A 20,269-nucleotide genomic window follows, 5' to 3' on the forward strand; every position below is an offset into this window, starting at 1 on the left:
AGTGTGTCATTTTATTCTTGACATGATCCTCACTAGTAAAGTAATTTTTAGCAGGCCTCGTCTGAGGATGCATTATCTAAGTGTGAGATTTGGCTGTAACAACTTGTGTGGTTTGATTCAGGTGTCCACCATAAACTTAGGTATTCTTAATGCTAGGTTCCTAGCTGATGGAGATTTGAGAATTAATGCCTCTTGGTAGCAGTGTATTATTGGGGGTGGGATTATGGGTATTATAGCCACTTGCCACTGTTGGGCATACTCTCCTGTTCCTATTGTCCACCTTATGATAGCCAAGGGATGGAGTCCACCCTCTCCTCATGCCATCATTTCCCCCTAACTTCATGGAGCTTCCCCTCAAGTCTTTAAGCCAAAACAAACCTCTTTTATCTCTACAAGCTACTCTTGGTTGGGTGATTTCTACCAACAATGTGAACCTGACTGAAGATACCTTCAATGAACATTTTTACCAGAAGCAACCTGAGGATATGGCCATCTAATTCTGAGATTTGGCTACATGTGCCTTCAATGAACATTTTCTGTGATAAATGGGACAGTAATGATGTTGGCATATTTTATAGTGGTAATAATGGTGATGACAAGTCTGTAGGAGAGGTGGCTGTTACTATTGCTCTTTATAAAGGGCAAAAGGAAAAGATTTATTAAATGATACATATTCCAAATATGGTAAATAAGAAAAACAGCATCAGAATCAATGGAACATGTTATTACCAGTAACAGACATCCACTTAGGAATATAAATCAAATCAGGTATTCATTGTAGGTGTTATAGAGTTACAGCATCAATATAATGTGCAGTGTCTCATAAACAAGGAAAGAAATATGTTTGCTAGTGAAAACAGCTCTTTTTCCTGCCATCTGAAAGGAAGTTATGCTTTCATTTCATTGGGAGGACTTGTCTCTAAAACAAGTTCTGTTCAGGGGCCTTCCTCCCCTATGCCTTGCTTCTAGGATCATAAATAGAATGAGAACCCCCACAATCTCAGAAACAACTTTACAAGTTGTGCTCTGTGAAAACAACATGGGTAGAGCAAATTGGCAAGTTCTCATCAATTGAGAGCAGATTTTCGAGAACGCGTATAGTAGTGTATTCCTCTGGTATTTAAAAAATGGAAGACAAAATGTTAAACTAAATCAACTTTATATGAGCACATTCTCCTAGAATTCAGAATATAATGTGCTAGTAACAATGTCAATACTTGCTGAGCTGACAAAATAAAGCCTGACCCTGAGCAGAGTTGCAGTTACCTGAGATTCCACAACTCTCCCTGATATCTTATGGGAACTCTAAGATTCCAGAGATGAAATGGATATATTATATGAAACTTCATTTACAACATCGTACCACACCTCCTTGATGGCCCATAGACACTACCCTTGCTAAACATTAAGAGATGGATTACAGGGATGGAGAGATGGCTAAGTGGTTAAGGTGCTTATCTGTAAAGCCTAACCACCCTGTTTTGATTCCCTGGTACCCACATAAAGCCAGATACACAAAGCAGCACATATATTTGGAGTTCTTTTGCAATGGCTGGAGATCCTGGCATGTTCATTCTCTCTAACTGTCTCTCTCTACTGTTTCTTCTTGCAAATAATTTTTTTTTTAGCAAAAGGGATGTACTACAGAGGATCTACCAGGATACTTGAAAAGGCTAGAGATAACAATGGTAATCATGAGTTTACAGTGAAAATATTTTCATGAAAATAAGATCCTGAAAGAGAAGATGCCAGCTAATAGTTACCATTATACCCATAGGAAGTATAGTAACAGCAATAGTTATAAGAGTGGGGATTTGTATCAATGTTTGTTGAACCAAGCATCTTAAGGAAAAGAAATGTTAGAGTTCCAAGAATTTGAAACTATTTCTTGAGAAAAAAAGTAGTGGAAAAATATGCATTTAGTGGACAGAATCTAAGTTTAAGTAAGTACTGATGACTCCTTGGATGGCTCCCAGTTCACAATATGAAAACCCCTCTAAGTAAAAGAGGCCATGTGTATTTAATGAATGATCTGTAATATAAATTCTTAAAATTTCCATACATGTTTTGTCCAGATACCTTCAGCTATTTGTCAGGGTGACTGAACATTTTGAGAAGGCTAACACCAAGACGTTTTCTGCCATGTCAGATATTGGCTGTGAACTGATTCTAATACCCAGAGAAAACAAAAGTCAGAGTCTGGGCTTATACAAATTAGATGGTGCAGGGTTAAATGACTCAGTTCATCTAATGGTGACCAGTGCCAGCAGGTGGGGCCCAAACTGGCTGCCAGTGCATTGACAGCTGGAAGCATCTTTTCCTTGAGGGTCACCACCTTTTGGGAAGATGGTAGGCTTTTAATTTTCCATCTCAGGTTGGCTAGTTCTCTGCTGACTGGCCCTTCTGATTTTTACCTAGCCAATTAGGGCCCACCTATGTCTATATTAATCCCTGTATGTACCCTGTCTGTTTCAGAATTTTCATGCTTCTGGAATGCACTGTGGAACTGATGTGCTTGAAGTACAAGTCTTTCTACTCCCAGCTGCTGTGTTGATACCACCCACTGCTCCTGGAAATAACTAGACTCATAGAACAATGGAATGGGCTGTTGAAGTCTACTTTGTCAGCTGGGGTACAACACTGACAAGATGAAGCATTAACCAGTACAATTTAGAGACTATTTTAACTAGCAGGCTGGATATCACACTGTTCTCCCACAATCAAGGTGCAAGAATGTGGGAAGTAAGGATGGAGCTCACAATGGTCTATCCACTACAAGAGTTTCTTATTCCCTTCCTTGAAACCTATGGCTTGGTGGGCTTGGATTAATTCATTTTCAACAGAGAAATGTTCTACCTGGCAACACAGCCATGGATCATTTATTGGAAATGAAAGTATACAAATTTTCTGTTACTGTTGTAACAAATGATCACAGATTTAGTGCTTTAACATCACATAAATTAATTGTTTTACAGTTTGCAGATTAGAACACCATCATGGTTTCCCTGAGGTTAAATCACAATAAACAGCAGAGCTGCATTTCTTTACAGATTCACATTTCTTCTCTGATGGCTTCTTTCCCTGCATCCAAAGTCAGTTATGTTGTTTCTCCCTAGCTACCCTGCCTCTTTTTCTCCTTCTCTGCCCCCTTTTACTTTTAAGGGCCCTTGTAGTTATACTATACTCACAAAAATGATCAAGGAAAATATTTCCATTATATGGCCATCTAATGATTAATAACCTTAATTCCATCTGCAAGATTCATCCTTGCCATGTAATGTTACCAATATAATATAAACAACCTGTAAATAGGATATGGACATATTTAAGGGAGCTTATTCTGCAATCAAAGTACTATTTGGCTATTTGCTGCTGTTATAAACAATGGTAGAAAATAAAGTCATCTACCGAGAAATGGTTATCAAACTTTTTGTCAAACAGGTCTTGTAAAGATGACTCAATAAAGATGCTTTCTGAAACATGGAGGATCAGCTAGTTCATGTTTTATTATTTCCATGACCAGTAGTTAATGAAGAACTGCAGCAACTAGAAATGCAGGCAAACTAGGAACTCAGGTCCTCTAGGAAGAAAAGTTCCAACCATCACACGGAGTGGAAAATCCAACAAGTCAATTTGCTGGTGAAGGGAAGAGAAACATAGAAAGGATCATTAAATTTAAAAGTTCTGGGCTGGTAAGATTACTCAGTGGATAGAGCACTTTTCCATGTAGGCCTGATCACCTGAGTGGATCCCCAGAAGCCATGCCAATGCTGGTTTATGTGGTGGCCATCTATAAGTCCAGCCTGGTCACCTGAGTAGTGCCATGCCAAGAAGCCATGTCAATGCTGGTTTGTGTGATGACCATCTATAACTCCAGCATGGTCCAGCCTGGTCACCTGAGTGGTGTCATACCAAGAAGCTATTCCATTGCTGACTTGTGTGGTGGCCATCTGTAAGCCCAGCCTGATCACCTGAGTGGATCCCCAGAAGAAGCCATGCCAATGCTGGCTGATGGAGACCAGGGATCCTCTGAGAAAGCAGGATAGCTACATTAGCTCAAGAGTGGCTGGTGGACAAAAGAGATGGCATAGCTGCTCTATAATTATCTCCAAGTGTTGTATGCAGAGATACAAGTTAGTGGGCTTTCTACTTAGGCTTCCTTCATATTGACATTTAACTGAGCCCACAATTATTGACATCAGGCAAAGACAAGAAAGCACAAAGACAAGATGGAATATTTGCTCCATATTTCTACCTTCATAAGCATGTAGCAGTGGCTTTATTTATCCATTTGTGTCTACAGATGTTCACACAGTGTGAGTTATTGTAGATCAGAGCCTGTAGGATGGCACAGTAGCAAGCCAGGTAATCAAAGTTTGTTCATTACAGCAGGCAGAGCTGCTGTGTGCAAATGGTGTAGTAGCACATGAGCAATTAGTGCTGCCATAACCCCAGCAACAAGGGCACAAATTTTTGGTGGGCTGTAGTTTTCCCTTTCCCTGTCCAGGTTAGCTGGATCTCTCCTGAATGGTCTCTGTGGTTTCCACAACATTTGCATGCACCAAATCAATCAGTGCACTGCTGAGTGGAGGTACAACCTGCCTCTGTTGTTATAGTCCAACAACACCAAACTTGCTGCTGCATGTGACAAAGTCTTCCCACTGGCCGTTGCTGCCTACCTGTGCCCAGACCCAAACCAGCAGGCCAGTATACCTCTACCCGTGCATACAGGCTTTGGAATACCATTCCACTCTCCACTGCCCTCCATCCCAGTGTGGGGACCCAAGCCAGTAAACAGCATAGATGTACCCATGCATCCAGACTCAGGATCTCAATACCACTCCCTGCTGCCCACCACCCAGATGCATGGACCCAGGTAGGTGAGATTAGCTCCATTCAGCCTCCAGGCTCAGGAACACTATCCCACGTGTCACTGTCTGCCACCCTATGCATAGGCCCAAGAAGACCAGAGTAGCTCCACAAACACCTCCAGGCTCAGGAACACCATCCCATTGGCCACTGCTCCCCAACTCCCCTGTCCAGTTCAGGCAACATGATCATGCACTCCTCCATACCCCAAATCATAAACACCAAGCCTCTCCAACAGGTCCTCGGGCCCCCACCAGAGCCTCATGGACTCCTTTCCTCTGAGCAGGCAGGTCCAATACCATTAGAAGCCTAGTGAAAGCAAACATAAAAGAGAATAACCACTGAATACATTTAAAGGGTAGACTATATCTCCCTCCTAAATTAAATAAGCCTCCTACAGTGATGGACAGACCACAGCAGAAAAGGAATGACATGAAAATTCAAATGTAAGTAAATCCAATAATATTGCCCAGTCCCACAATGGATGTCTCTAATCAAAACAGAGAAGAGACACGCTAGGATAAGAACCCTAAAAATGATGATATAAACTATGCAACCCTGACCAAGCAAATAGCAGAACATGCAGAAAAGTAACAAAGGGCTGATAATTATGTGGGTGTTGTTCTCCTTAGACTAGATTTAATAGATAAGAACCTGGAAGGGGTCCAAAGAAAGTTACATGATCTGAAGGAGAGCAAAAAGAAAAAGAAGAAGAAGGAGAAGGAGAAGGAGAAGACCTAAATAACCAGCTGCCTAAGCTCAATGAAGAAATAAAGAAATGCAAGGATGAATCCCAAGAATCATTAAGAAAATCAGAAAATGATGTGAAAGGGAATTTGATAGAGGGATGGAAACTGTACAAGAAAAAAGTAGTAAAATATACAAACCAAATTGAACACGGCAAAAACTCTATAGAAGCTCTCAAGAATATAATCAGCCATGTGGAGGATAGACAAAACTGAAGAAACAGTTTGTGAGTGTAAAAGTTTCAATAAGTCCAAAAATTTTTGTGAACAGAACATGAAGGAACAGTGGGATAACTGTAAGCGTCCCAACATTAAGATCATGTAAATACCAGAAGGAGAAGAAATTCAGACCAAATGCATGGAGAACTTACTTAACAAAATTATTGAAGAAAACATTCCCACTCTCTCAAAATAAAGGCCCATCAAGTTACAAGAAGCTGACAGAAATCCAAACAGACTTCACCAGGGGAGAAATTCTCTAAGGCATATTGTCATTAAGACTCTAAATATTGATACCAAAGAGAAAGTCTTAAAAGCAGTTAGGGAAAAACAGCACATTACATATAAAGGTAACTCCATCAGAATGACTTCAGACTTTTCATTGGATACCTGAAAGCCAGGAGGGCCTGGAATGGAATACTGCAATGTCTAAGAGCCTATGGCTTCCAACCCAAACTATTATAGCCAGCAAAAGTATCCTTCATGATAGATGGTGAAAAAAAAAAAAACTTTCCATGATAAAACTCAGCATTAAAACTATATGAATACAAGTCCAAACCTACAGAGTATACTTCAGGAAATTCTCCACACAGAAGAATCAAATAATCAACCTCAAGTGCCTACAAGAAGCAGATCACAGTAACCAAACTCACAAAAGGCACAAAAAAAATTCAAAGTCCATGAAAACACCAACCCACATATACTATCTGAATATGGCAGGGATCAAGTCAAATCTCACAGTCATTACCCTAAATATTAATGGCCTTAATTCACCCATCAAGTGACATAAGCTAACAGGGTGGATCAGAAAATTAGAACCCTCAATCTGTTGTCTTCTAGAAATCCACAACACCACTAAAGACAAATACCTCCTCAGGGTGAAAGGGTGGAAAATGGTATTCCAAGCAAACGAGAATAAGAAACAAGCAGGCATCACTATGCTAATAATGGATAAAACAGACTTAAAACCAAAAGTAATCAAATAGACAAAGAAAGCCACTTCATACCTATCAAGGGAATGATCCACCAAGAGGATATCACAATCATAAATCTTCATGCACCAAACACAGAGCACCACAATTCATAAAACAAAACCTACTTGAAAACAAATCAGAAATAACCACCGACACCATCATAGTTGGAGACTTCAGTACTCCGCTATCAGCAATAGGTAGATCATCCAAGCATAAATTCAACAGAGAAGTGAGAAAGCTCAAAAAACCATAGAAAACCTAGACCTAAAAAAAATAAAATAAAATCTACAGAACATTCTACCCCAAATCCACACATGACACATTCTTCTCAGGAGGCCATGGAACCTTCTCTAAAATAGATCATATACTGGGTCAGAAAGCAAAACTCCATATTGTTAGGAAAATCGACATAATTTCTGGCATGATATGAGATCACAATGCTGTATTGCTAGAAAATAACAACAAAAGATGCACCAGGAATCCAATTTGCTCCTGGAAACTGAACAACACACTTTTAAACAATAAATGGGTAGTGGATGAAATAAAAAATGAAATTGTGAAATTTCTGGAAGTGAATGACAATGAGAACCAACTTGAGTAGTAAAACATAGGACACAATGAAGGCAGTTGCCAAGGGGAAAATTCATAACACTAAATGCCTACATAACAAAGACAGAGAGATGCCAAACCCAAAACCTAACCAGCCACCTAAAGGCAGTGGAAAAACAAAAAGAATCTAACCCATAAACTCCAAAAGGAAAGAATAAGATCAGAGCCAAAATTAATGAATTGGAAACTAAGGAAATAATTTTTAAAATTGATGAAACAAAGAGTTGGTTCTTTGAAAAAATAAATAAAATTGACAAACACCTGGCTAGTGTGATCAAGCAAAAAAAAAAAAAAGAAAAGAAAAAAAGAAAAAGAGATGCTTAAAATTAACAAAATTCAAAATGAAAAAGGTGAGATCACACCAGACATAAGTGAAATTTGGAGAAAAATCAGGACTTATTTCAAAAACTTATACTCCACAAAACTGGATAATATGGAGAAAATGGATTAATTCCTGGACACATACAACATACCAAAGTTAAACTCAAAGCAAATTAATCTTCTACACATACATATAACACCCATGGAGATTGAAAAGGTAATAATTTCTTTCCTTCTGGAGCTCTTTGGGTTATTAATATGTTTATATGTGTATGTATATATATAATATTAAATTATATATTATATTATTATATTATATATAATATTAAATTATATATTATATATATTATATTATATATAAAATTATATATTATATTATATATATATAATATATATAATTATATTATATATATGTATATGTTTATATGTATATATATGTCTTCTCTTATTGCTTGAGCTAGGACTTCCAGTACTATATTGAAGAGCAGAGGGTCTATTTTAGAGAATGTTCCATGGGCTTCTAAGAAGAATGTGTAGTCTGTGGATTTGGGATGGAAAGTTCTGTAGATGTCCATTTGGTCTAAGTGATCAATGGTTTTGTTGAGCTCTTACTTCCCTGTTGAGGTTCTGTTTGGATCATCTGTCTGTTACCCATAATGGCGTATTGAAGTCCCCAACTATAATGGTGCTGGTGGTTATTTCTATTTTATTGTCAAGTAGGTTTTGCTTTATGAACTGTGGTGCATACAGATTTATGATCATAATATCCTCTTCATGGATCATTCATTCCCTTGATAAGTATGAAGTGGCCTTCTTTGTCATTTTTGATTATTTTTTGTTTGAAGTCTATTTTATCTGATATTAATATAGCTATGCCTGCTTGTTTCTTATTCCCATTTACTTGGAATATTGTTTTCCACCCTTTAACCCTGAGGTGGTGTCTGTCTTTAGTGGTAAAGGTGGGTTTCTTGAAGGCAACAGATTAAGGGGTCTAATTTTTTGATCCATCCTGTTAGCTTGTGTCTCTTGATAGGTGAATTAAGATCATTAATATTTAGGGTAATGACTATGAGATTTGATTTGATCCCTGCCATATTGTGATGGTATATGTGGGTTGGTGTTTTCATGGACTTTGAAGGGTTTTTTTTTTTGCCTACTCTGTGTTTGGTTATTATGATCTGCTTCTTGTAGGCATTGGAGTTTAATTATTTGTTTCTTCTCTGTGGAGAATTTTCTGATATACTCCCTGTAGGTTTGGTTCTGTGTTCATATAATTGTAAAGCTGAGTTTTTTCATGGAAAGTTTTTCTTTCACCATCTATTATGAGAGAGATTTTTGCTGGGTAGAATAGTTTGGGTTGGAAGCCATAGGTTCTCAGACTTTGGAGTGTTTCATACCAAGGCCTTCTAGCTTTCAGGGTTTCCATTGAGAAGTCTGGAGTAATTCTGATGGGGTTACCTTTAAAAGTGGTGTGCTGTTTTTCCCTAGCTCAAATTTGCCATTCTTAAATATGTGTATTTTAGGCTTGTTATTTGTTGCTTCTTGAATTATAGTGGCATTGTTTACTCTTCTGTTATACAATAGGGAAGGGTCTCACCTGGTCACAAGCTGACTTAGAACCCTCTATAGACCAGAAATCTTAACCACTTTGTTGTCAGGATTAAGGGAGTGGGTGAGGCACCCCACAGCCTAAGGGACAGAGGGAGGACCTGGTTGTCATAATATCTACTCATGGATAACTACAATGTGCTGCTGTGCACTGAATGTTTACATTGTATAGTTAAATTTTAGAATCTGCCTGTATTTTTTCCACTTAACCTACTTGAATACTCTCATATCAGGAACACCCAACACCTAGAGTCACTTTTGTCCATACTCTGAGAGTCTTCAGAGCCACACATACGCATTAAGCTCCTACCCTAAAATCAAGATGAGATTAATCACTTAAATACACCGATAACAAGCATGGAGATTTGAACAGTTATCAATAATCTCCCAAGTAAAAAAAGCCCAGGTCCAGATGGATTCACTGAGAATTTTACCAGACCTTCAAGGAAGAGTTAACACCATTGCTTCTTAAGCTTTTCCAGAAGGAATTCTACCAACCTCTTTCTATGAAGCCAACAGCACCCTGATACAAAAACCAGGTAAAGATAGAAGAAAAAAAAAGAAAAGAAAATTACAGACCAATCTCCCTCATGAACATAGATGCAAAAATTCTCAACAAAATACTGGCAAACAGAATACAAGAATATATCAGAAAGATCATTCACCCTGACCAAGTAGGCTTTATCCCAGAGATGCAGGGATGGTTCAATATATGCAAATCTATAAATGTATCACATTATATAAATGGATTGAAGGGCAAAAATCACATGATCATCTCATTAAACGCAGAGAAAGCGTTTGACAAAATACAATATACCTTCATGATAAAAGTCCTACAGAGAGTTGGAATGGAAGGAACATATGTCAGTATAATAAAGGCTATTTATGACAAGCCTACAGCCAACATATTACTAAATGGGGAAAAACTGGAAGCTTTCCCACTAAAATCAGGAACAAGACAAGGGTGTCCAATGTCCCCACTTTTATTTAATATAGTACTGTAAGTCTTAGCCATAGCAATAAGGCAAGACACACACATAAAAGCGATACAAATTGAAAAGGAAGAGATCAAGTTATCACTATTTGCAGATGACACTATTCTATATATAAAGTACAGTGAAGACTCTACCAGCAAACTGTTATAGCTGATAAACACCTACAGCCATGTTGCAGGATACAAAATAAATATACAAAAATCAGTAGCCTTCATATATGCTAACAACAAACACACAGAAGATGAAATCAGAGAATCACTCCCACTCACAATTGCATCAGAGAAAATAAAGTACCTTGGAATAAACCTAACCAAGGAAGTAAAGGATCTCTACAAGGAAAACTTTATAACATTCAAGTGAGAATTTGCAGAAGACACTAGGAAGTGGAAAAACATCACTTGTTCCTAGATTGGAAGAATCAATATTGTGAAAATGGCAATCAAAAGTAGCAAAGAAGACACAGGATGCCAATTGAATGAAATAAAGAGGTCAATACTAGACATAAATAAGGAAATAGAAATAATAAAGAAAAACCAGTCAGAATTACTAGCAATGAAACACAGTTAATGAAATAAAAAAAACTCTGTAGAAAATCTCGCCAGTAGAATGGATGAAGGAGAGGACAGAATATCTAGGCTAGAAGACCAGGTGGCATATCTAATACAGTCCAACAGAGAAAAACAAACTTCTAGAAAAATATGAGTGGGAATTTCAAGACAATCCCGACACTATGAAAAGATCAAATATAAGAATTAAGCACATAATAGAAGAATAATTTCACTCCAAGACATAGTTGACATCTTCAACAAAATCATAGAAGAAAATTTCCCCCAAATTGTGAAAGAGGTGCCAATGCAGATAAAGGAATCCTTTAGAACATGAGCCAGACAAAACCTGGAAAGAACTTCTCCTCGCCATATTATAATCAAACTACCAAACACACGACCAAAGAAAAAAAATATTGAAACACTTAGAGAGAAAAATCAAGATACCAAAAAGGCAAGCCCATCAGGATTACAGAAGATTACTCAACACAAACTTTAAAAGCCAGAAGGGCTTGGAGGGATGTATTCCAAGTTCTGAAAGATAACAACTGTCAACCAAGGTTACTTTAACCTACAAAGCTATCCATTCAAATAGATAGAGAAATAAGGATGTTCCATGACAAAAGCAAGCTAAAGAAGTATTTGAAGACAAAACCAGCTCTACAGAAAATAGTTAAAAGAATCCTCCATGCTGAAGAAAAAGAAAAGCACACATATTAGGAAATGGAAAAAACAAACAATACTCAAATGCTAGTTAACACAAGAGAGCAAAGGTAAAACCGGAAGAACTGCAAAAAAAAAATGGCAAAAATGAACACACTTTCAATAATATCTCTTAATATCAATGGCCTCAATGCCCAAACAAAAGACATAGGTTTGCAGACTGGGTTAAAAAGCAGGATCCTTCAATTTGTTGCCTCCCAGAAACCCACCTTTCTACAAAGATCGGACAATCTCTTACGGTGAAATGTTGTAAAACAATGTTTCAAGCAAATAGACCTAGAAAACAAGCAGGGGTTGTTATCTTAATAGCTGATAAGGTACACTTCAGTTCAACATTAGTTAAGAAATATAAGGAAGGCCACCTTATATTGATTAAAGGCACCCTCCAACAGGAGAACATTACAATCTTAAACATATATGCACCTAACATGTGGGCAGCCAAATACATCAAACAAATGCTATAAGAACTAACGTCACAGATAACACCAAACACAGTGGTAGTGGGTGATTTCAACACCCCATTCTCATCAATTGACAGGTCATCCCAGGAAAAAATAAACAAAGAGGCATCTGGACTAAATGAGGTCATAGAAGGAATGGACCTAACAGATACACATAGGATATTTCATCCAAATGCTGCAGAATATACATTCTTTTCAGCAGCACATGGAACATTTGCTAAAATAGACCATATATTAGGACACAAAGCAAATCTTAACAAATTCAGGAAAATTTAAATAATTCCTTGCATTCTATCTGACCACAATGGAATCAAACTAGAAATCAATAGCAAGAAAGGCTATAGAGCATACACAAAATCATGGAATTTAAAAAGCACATTACTAAATGATGAATGGGGCAATGAAGAAATCAAGAAGGAAATCAAAAAATTTATAGAAAAAACGATAATGAAAACACAACATGCCAAAATCTGTGGGACACAATGAAGGCAGACCTAAGAGGTAAATTTATAGCTTTAATTGACTATATTAAGAAATTAGAAAGGTTGCAAGTAAATGACCTAATGTTTCACCTTAAAGCCTCAGAAAAAGAAGAACAAGGCAAACCAAAAATCAGCAGATGGGAAGAAATAATAAAGATTAGGGCAGAATATAATGAAATAGGAACTAAAAACAATACAAAGAATCAATGAGACAAAGAGTTGGTTCTTTGAAAGGATAAAAAGATTGATAAACCCTTAGCAAGTCTGACCAAAAGAGAGAAGAGACACAAATTAAAAAAAATTAGAGTTGAAAAAGGTAACATCACAACAGATGCCAGAAAAATCAAAACATCATATGGACATACTATAAAAGCATATACTCCACAAAGTATGAGAATCTGAAAGAAATGGAAATAGAAAAACATAATCCAAAAATTCATTTGAAATCCCCCCAAAACCTTGAATATCTAAAATAATACTGAGCAACAAAAATAAGGCTGGTGGAATCACCGTACCTGATTTTAACCTATACTACAGAGCCATAGTAACAAAAACAGCATGGCACTAGCACAACAGCAGACGTATAGATCAATGGCACATAATAGAGGACCCAGATGTTAAGTCCAGGTAGCTACAGCCACCTGAAATTACAAAGATTTAGCATTGCAAAGGACACTGTGAATAAATCAAAAAAGGCAACCTACAGAATGGGAAAAAACTTCACCAAATATATATCTGATAGAGGATTAATATCTAGGATATACAAAGAACTCAAAAAGTTAAATAATAAGGAATCAAACAAGCCAATCAAAAAATGGGCTATGGAGCTAAATAGAGAGTTCTCAAAAGGAGAAATACGAATGGCATATAAGGATCTAAAAATGTTCTATGTCACTAGTCATCAGGGAAATGCAGATTAAAACTACATTGAGATTCCATCTCACTTCTGTCAGATTGGCTACCATCATGAAGACAAATGATCATAAATGCTGGCACAGTTGGGGAAAAAGAGGAACCCTTCCACACTGTTGGTGGGAATGCAATCTGGTCCAGCCATTGTTGAAATCAGTGCGGAGGTTCCTAAAAGAGGTAAAGATTGAGCTACAATGTGACCCAGCTATAGCAGTCCTAGGCATATATCCTAAGGACTCATCTAATTTCCTTAGAAGTACATGTTCAACCATGTTTATTGTTGCTCAATTTATTTTTTTTTAATTTTTATTAGCATTTTCCATGATTATAAAAAAATATCCCATGTTAATTCCTTCCCTCCCCCCCTACACTTTCCCTTTTGAAATTCCATTCTCCATCATATTACCTCCCCATCACAATCATTGTACTTACATATATATAATATCAACCTATTAAGTACCCTCCTCCCTTCCTTTCTCTTCCCTTTATGTCTCCTTTTTAACTTACTGGCTTCTGCTACTAAGTATTTTCATTCTCACACAGAAGCCCAGTCATCTGTAGCTAGGATCCACATATGAGAGAGAACATGTGGCGCTTGGCTTTCTGGGCCTGGGTTACCTCACTTAGTATAATCCTTTCCAGGTCCATCCATTTTTCTGCACATCTACACCATGGAATTCTATACAGGAGTAAGAAAAAAATGACACAATGAAATTTGAGAAAAAATGGTGGAACCTGGAACAGACAATTCTCAGTAGTAAACTTACCCAATAAGAAAAAAAAAATCATCACATAGTCCCACTCATCTACAACACCTAACCTGAATCTACCCAAGATGCCTTACATACCTAGCAAGCATCTCATGGACTTATCAACTGGATGGTAGAGGAGGGAGGAGAGGGCAACAGAGTGGGTGGGAAAGACACATCTAGACCCAAACAGTAATGGTAGTATAAAATTCTATATCCTAAAAGGCAGACCAAATGTCTGAACCTTCACCAGGCCCTTAGAAAGAACACCTGAGCCAAAAATCACTGGAGAGGGTATGATGAAGACTGACCTTAATCTTCTACAGTGTCTCTCTTCTCTCTCTCTTCTCTCTAACTCTTTTATATTAGTTCTTTTTCTTCCTTTTCTTAGTGGGCATTGACCTGTAACTCCCAGTACCAGAATGTGGCTATTATCCACAATGAGTTTTTGATCAGAGAGATATAAGGTTTACTAAAAGAAACACAGATTTCTGTCAGAGTACTTGATGACCCACCAAAGGTTATTGGTAAGACCCTACTGCTGAAGACACCTTATGTGGTTGACATGTAAAATGAAATGGCATGGCATGAGGCTGGAAGAGAGTCAGTCCCCAGACAGGTAGTGCTTCTAGTGCCAGAAGGTGCTACATGGGCATCTGGGGGAAAATGATCAATATTGGTCCAAGCAACTCATGGTCTAACCTACTTAGCAGCAAATAACCTATCATGATGCTCACACAAGTACAATAGCGGTGCACAGCCATGGTGGGAAACCAACAGCTCTTGATTTGGTTAACTGATCCCCTCAGTGGTATGAGACCAATAGCTGGAGCTGGGAAACATGTCAGATCCATATCCAAACATAAGCCTGCTCTCCATTATCAAGCTACCACCAATTGTGGGCTACAAGAGGGCCTATACCTATTAAGTTCTCTATTAAAAAGTAAGGGTGATCTAATTTGTCTGGTGCTAACTTACTCTCTGTTGTAGAATCTGTTTCTCTTTTTCATATAGATGTAGATCTTAAGGAGAGAGCCACCCCATCATACTTCAAAAGGGCCCTGGCTGAAACTAAGCATAATTGGCAAAACAAGCAAGGGTACTGTGCTGTTTTCTTGGTGAACCAGGTACTAGCATAAGGGTGAAGGAGATCAACACAGAGAAAAATCAACTCTTATCAAATTAGAGATCTAGAAGCCCCCAACACCTCATCACTGAAGCAGACTAAAAATGAACCCAACATGGATCAGGGAAATTTTGCAGAATAGGGGGAAGAAAGAATGTCAGAGCCACATGTCGGGTCATGATATGCAGAGACATTTATCCTACCCATTACTGTGGGCTCACTCCAGAGTGCAGGACCCATATACCTCAACAAGGAGGGGCCAGGGATGATGAAGACTGACCTTAATCTTCTGCTGTTTTTTTTTTTCTTTCTCTCTCCCTCTTCTCTCTCTATCTCTTCCATATTACCTACCTTTCTCTTCCTTCTTTTCTTTAGCACTGACATGTAACTCCCAGCAGCATCATGTGACTAACATCCACAATGAGCTGTTGATCAGAGAGACCTACAAGGTTTCCCAAAAGAAGACATATTTCTGTCAGAGTACTTGATGACCCACAAAAAGCTAGTGGTAAGACCCTGCTGCTAAAGACACCATATGCTGATGATATGGAATATGGAGTGACCTGGATGGAATGTGGAAGAGAGTCAGTACCCAGAGATTTAGCTTGTCTAGTGCCATAAGGTGTCATATGAGTGACTGGGGGAAAATGATCAACATCTGTCTAAAGCAATTTATGGTATAAGCTACTCAGCAGCCACAACCTGATGTGATGTTCACACAAGTGAAATAGTGGCAAAGAGACATGGTGGGAAAGCAACTGTTCTTTATTTGGCTAACTGATCTGCTCATTGGAACAGAATCTATAGCTGGAGCTGAGAAATAAGCCAAAACCATATCCAAAATGAGCCCACTCTCCATTATCAAGCTAACACCAATTGTGGGCTACAAGAGGGCCTAAACCTATTAAATTCTCTCCCTAAAAAAAAAATAAAAAAAAAATGGTTATCTCAATTATCTGGTACTAACTTTACTCTCCATTGGAGAATTTGCTTCTGTTTTTCACATAGACAGAGATCCTAAGGACAGAACCAGCCCATCATAACTCAAGATGGCCCCAACTAAAACTATGAATAATTGGGGAAATCAGAAAGAATGCTCCTTTCTTGGTGAACTTGGTACCAGCACAGGGTGAAGGAGACAGACATAGAGTGCATTCAACTCCTACCAAACCAGATATCCAGAGATACAGAGGATCCCAAGTCCTCATTACTGAAGCAGACCTAAAATGAACCCAATATGGGTCAGGAAAATAAGTGGAAGAGGGGGAGGAAAGAATGTTAGAGCCCACCTTGGGTCATTATTCACAGAGATATTGCCTTTTACCCATAACTTATGACTAACCCCACAATGCACATTCCATATTCTCCAACGAGAAGGGTCTCTGAAGAGGGAGGAGGGCAGGGAGGAGGCTATTGATGGTACCAACATGATTGTATACACTGTGTACATAACTAATAAAAACAAAATAGAAGAAGAAAAAAATAACTCCAACAGCTCCTGTAGACTAAACAACACACTTTTAAATAATGAATGGGCCATGGAAGAAATCATAAAAGAAATTGTAAAATTCCTAGAATTGAATGATAATAAACAACCTACCAAAACTTATGGGACAGAATGAAGGCAGTCCTAATGTGAAAATTCATAGCCATAAATGCCCTCACAAGGCAAAATGCAACCCAAAGAGCTCCAGATGGAAAGAAATAATGAAGATTAGAGAAGAAAGTAATGAATTTGAAACTAAGAAAGCAATTTTAAAAATTGATAAAGGCTGGGTAAATGGCTTACCAGTTAAGACATTTTCCAGGTTCAATTCCCCAGGACCCAGGTAAGCAAGATACACTAGGTGGCACATGCATCTGGAGTTCATTTGTTGTTGCTAGAGGCCCTGTAATGCCCATTCTCTCTCTGTATGTCTATTATTTTTTCTCTCTCTCTTCTTGCAAATAAATAAATAAATTTTGTGAAAAATTAAAAATTGATAAAACAAAGAATTGGTTAATTGAAAAAATAAAGATTGAAAGGCCCCTGGCCAATTTGATCAAGAAAAAGAAATAGATAGAGAGAGAGAAATCTGAAGTTCACAAAATCAAAAATGAAAAAGGAGATGTCATGACAAACATCAATGAAATTCAAAGAATCATCAAGGCATACTTCTAAAACCTCTACTATACAAAATTGAATAATAAGGAAGAAGTGGATAAATTCCTAGGCACATACCACCTACTGAAACTCAACTCAGAGCAGATTAAGCTATTAAACAAACCTATCACATCTATGGAGATTGAAAAGAATATCAAAAACCTCCCCCTAAAGAAAAGTCCAGGACAGAATGACTTCTCAACTAAATTCTATAAAGCCTTCACTGAAGAGCTGAAACCAATCTTTCTCAAATTTTTTCACATTATTTGAGACCATGGATTCCTCCTCCTCTCCTTTTGTGAAGCTAGTGTCACCCTCATACCAAATCTAGAAAGAAATGCAACAAGGAAGGAAAACCACATGCCTATTTCTCTAATAAAATTGGATGCTAAGATCATGAACAAAACCTTGCAAAATGATTTCAACATCAATAGCATTATCCAACTTGACTGCGTAGGCTTCATCTCAGGGATGCAGCAATGATTCAACATACAAAAATTTGTCAACATAATGCACCACATAAATAAACAACCATAAAAACTACATGATCACCTCAATTAATGTAGAAAAGGCCCTTGAATAAATACACCACCACTTCATAATCAAAACACTGGAAAGAAAAGACATGGAGGTTTTATATCTCAACCATATAAAGGCTATATATAAAGCACCAAAAGCCCAAATAATAATTAGTGGGGAAAAATTCAAGTTCCCACAAAGATCAGAAACAAGACAGGGGTGTCCACTGTCATTATCGCTCTCAACATAGTAATAGAAGTACTAGTCCTAGCAATAAGAAAGGAGAAAGAAATAAAAGGAATTCAAACCAGAAAGGAAGAAATCAAGTTAGCCCTATTTGCAGATGACATGATCCTATATATAAGTGACCTGAAAGTCTCCATCCCAAAACTTCTAAAGGTGATAAATTCCTTCAGCAAAGTGTCAGGATACAAAATCAATGCACAAAAATCAGTAGCTTTTCTATATGCAAAGGTCAAATATACAGAGAAAGAAATAAGTGAGGCTGTCCCATATTTGGGGCAACAAAAGAAAATTAAATACCATGGAACAACACTAAAATTAAAAGGAAAAACTCAAGAGGAGGAGGTGGAAGATGAAAAGACCTTTCATGCTCCTGGATAGGAAGAATGGCAATCCTACCAAAGCCAATATACAGATTTAATGAAATACCAATAAAAACACCAGCATCATTCATCACAGATGTTGAAAAAATGATATCCAAATTCATATGGAATGGCAGAAGGCCTAGTATATCCACATATATCCTCAGTAAAAATAAATAAATAAATCTTTAGCAGTATCACCATACCCAATCTAAAGCTATATTATAAAGTCATAGTGACAAAACAGCATGGTACTGGAATAAAAATAGAAAAGTAGACCAGTGGAACAGAGATGAAGGCCCAGACCTTAGGTCAAGTAAGTACAGCTGCTTTATATTTGACAAAAGTGCCAATAATGTAGACTGGACAAAAGACAGCATCATTAACAAATGGTGTTGGACAAATTGGATGACTACATGTAGAAAAATAAAATTAGAGCCATCCATTTTACCACACACAAAAATCAAGTCCAAATGGGTTAAAGACCTCAATATAACTGAAAAACTTCAACCACTGGAAGAAAAAACAGGAAGCACTCTCCACAATATAGGACTGGGAAAAGTCTCCATGAACACAACCCAGAACCCAGGAAATTAAGCAGGCACTCAACCGAAGGAATCTTATGAAGCTAAAAAGCTTTTGCACAGATAAACATACCATAAGCAGAGCCAACAGATTACCTACTGAAAGAGAGAAAATCTTTGCCATCTACAGCACTGACAGCAGCCCAATATCTACAATCTACAAAGAACTCATACAACTAAACATTAAAAAATCAAACAACCCACTCCAAAAGTGGGCAGAGAACTGAATAGGAAATTCTCTGAGGAAGTATTACAAACAGGTAACAGTTGACTCTTAAAAGAATGTTCAACATCCCTAACCATTATGTAAATGCAAATTAAAGCATTCCTCCTTACCCCAAGAAGGATAGCAAACAGTAAAAAAATCAAGTGGGGGCTGGAGAGATGGCTTAGTGGTTAAACGCCTGCCTGTGAAGCCTAAGGACCCCGGTTCGAGTCTCAGTTCCCCAGGTCCCACGTTAGCCAGATGCACAAGTGGGCGCACGCATCTGGAGTTCGTTTGCAGAGGCTGGAAGCCCTAGTGCACCCATTCTCTCTCTCTCCCTCTATCTGTCCTTCTCTCTGTGTCTGTCACTCTCAAATAAATAAATAAATAATTTTTTAAAAATCAAATGGAAACAAATGTTAGCAAAGATGTAGAGTAATAGGAACACTCATACACTGTTAGTGGGAATGTAAGCTGGTACAAACACTATGGAAATCAATATGGAGACTCCTGAAAAAGATAAGACCCTATTATTCCCATACCGGGCATTTACCCTAAAAGCTCCACACCTCAGTTCAGAGATATTTGCTCAACCATATTTATAGCTGCTCAATTCATAATAGCTAGGAACTGGAATCAACCCAGGTACCCATCATTAGAATAACAGATAACCAAGATGTGGCATGGACTTCTACTCAGCAATAGGAAACGGTGACACGTTGAAATTTGTAGAAAAAAAAAAAAATAGTCAAACTTGGAAAAGATCATTCCAAGTGAACTCATACAATCACAGAAAGACAATAGTCACATGGTCTCACTCATCTGTGGTTCCTAATCTGGATCAGCCTGAGTTGCTGACATGCCTGAATGGCAT

General features: G+C 37.8%; 1 pseudogene; it reads left to right on the forward strand.

The window, feature by feature from the left end:
- The window catches only part of LOC123463948, a 66,775-nt pseudogene that overhangs the window by 11,906 nt on the left and 34,600 nt on the right, over positions 1 to 20,269 (forward strand).

Source organism: Jaculus jaculus, chromosome 10 (assembly GCF_020740685.1).
Source record: "Jaculus jaculus isolate mJacJac1 chromosome 10, mJacJac1.mat.Y.cur, whole genome shotgun sequence".
Taxonomy (NCBI): domain Eukaryota; kingdom Metazoa; phylum Chordata; class Mammalia; order Rodentia; family Dipodidae; genus Jaculus; species Jaculus jaculus.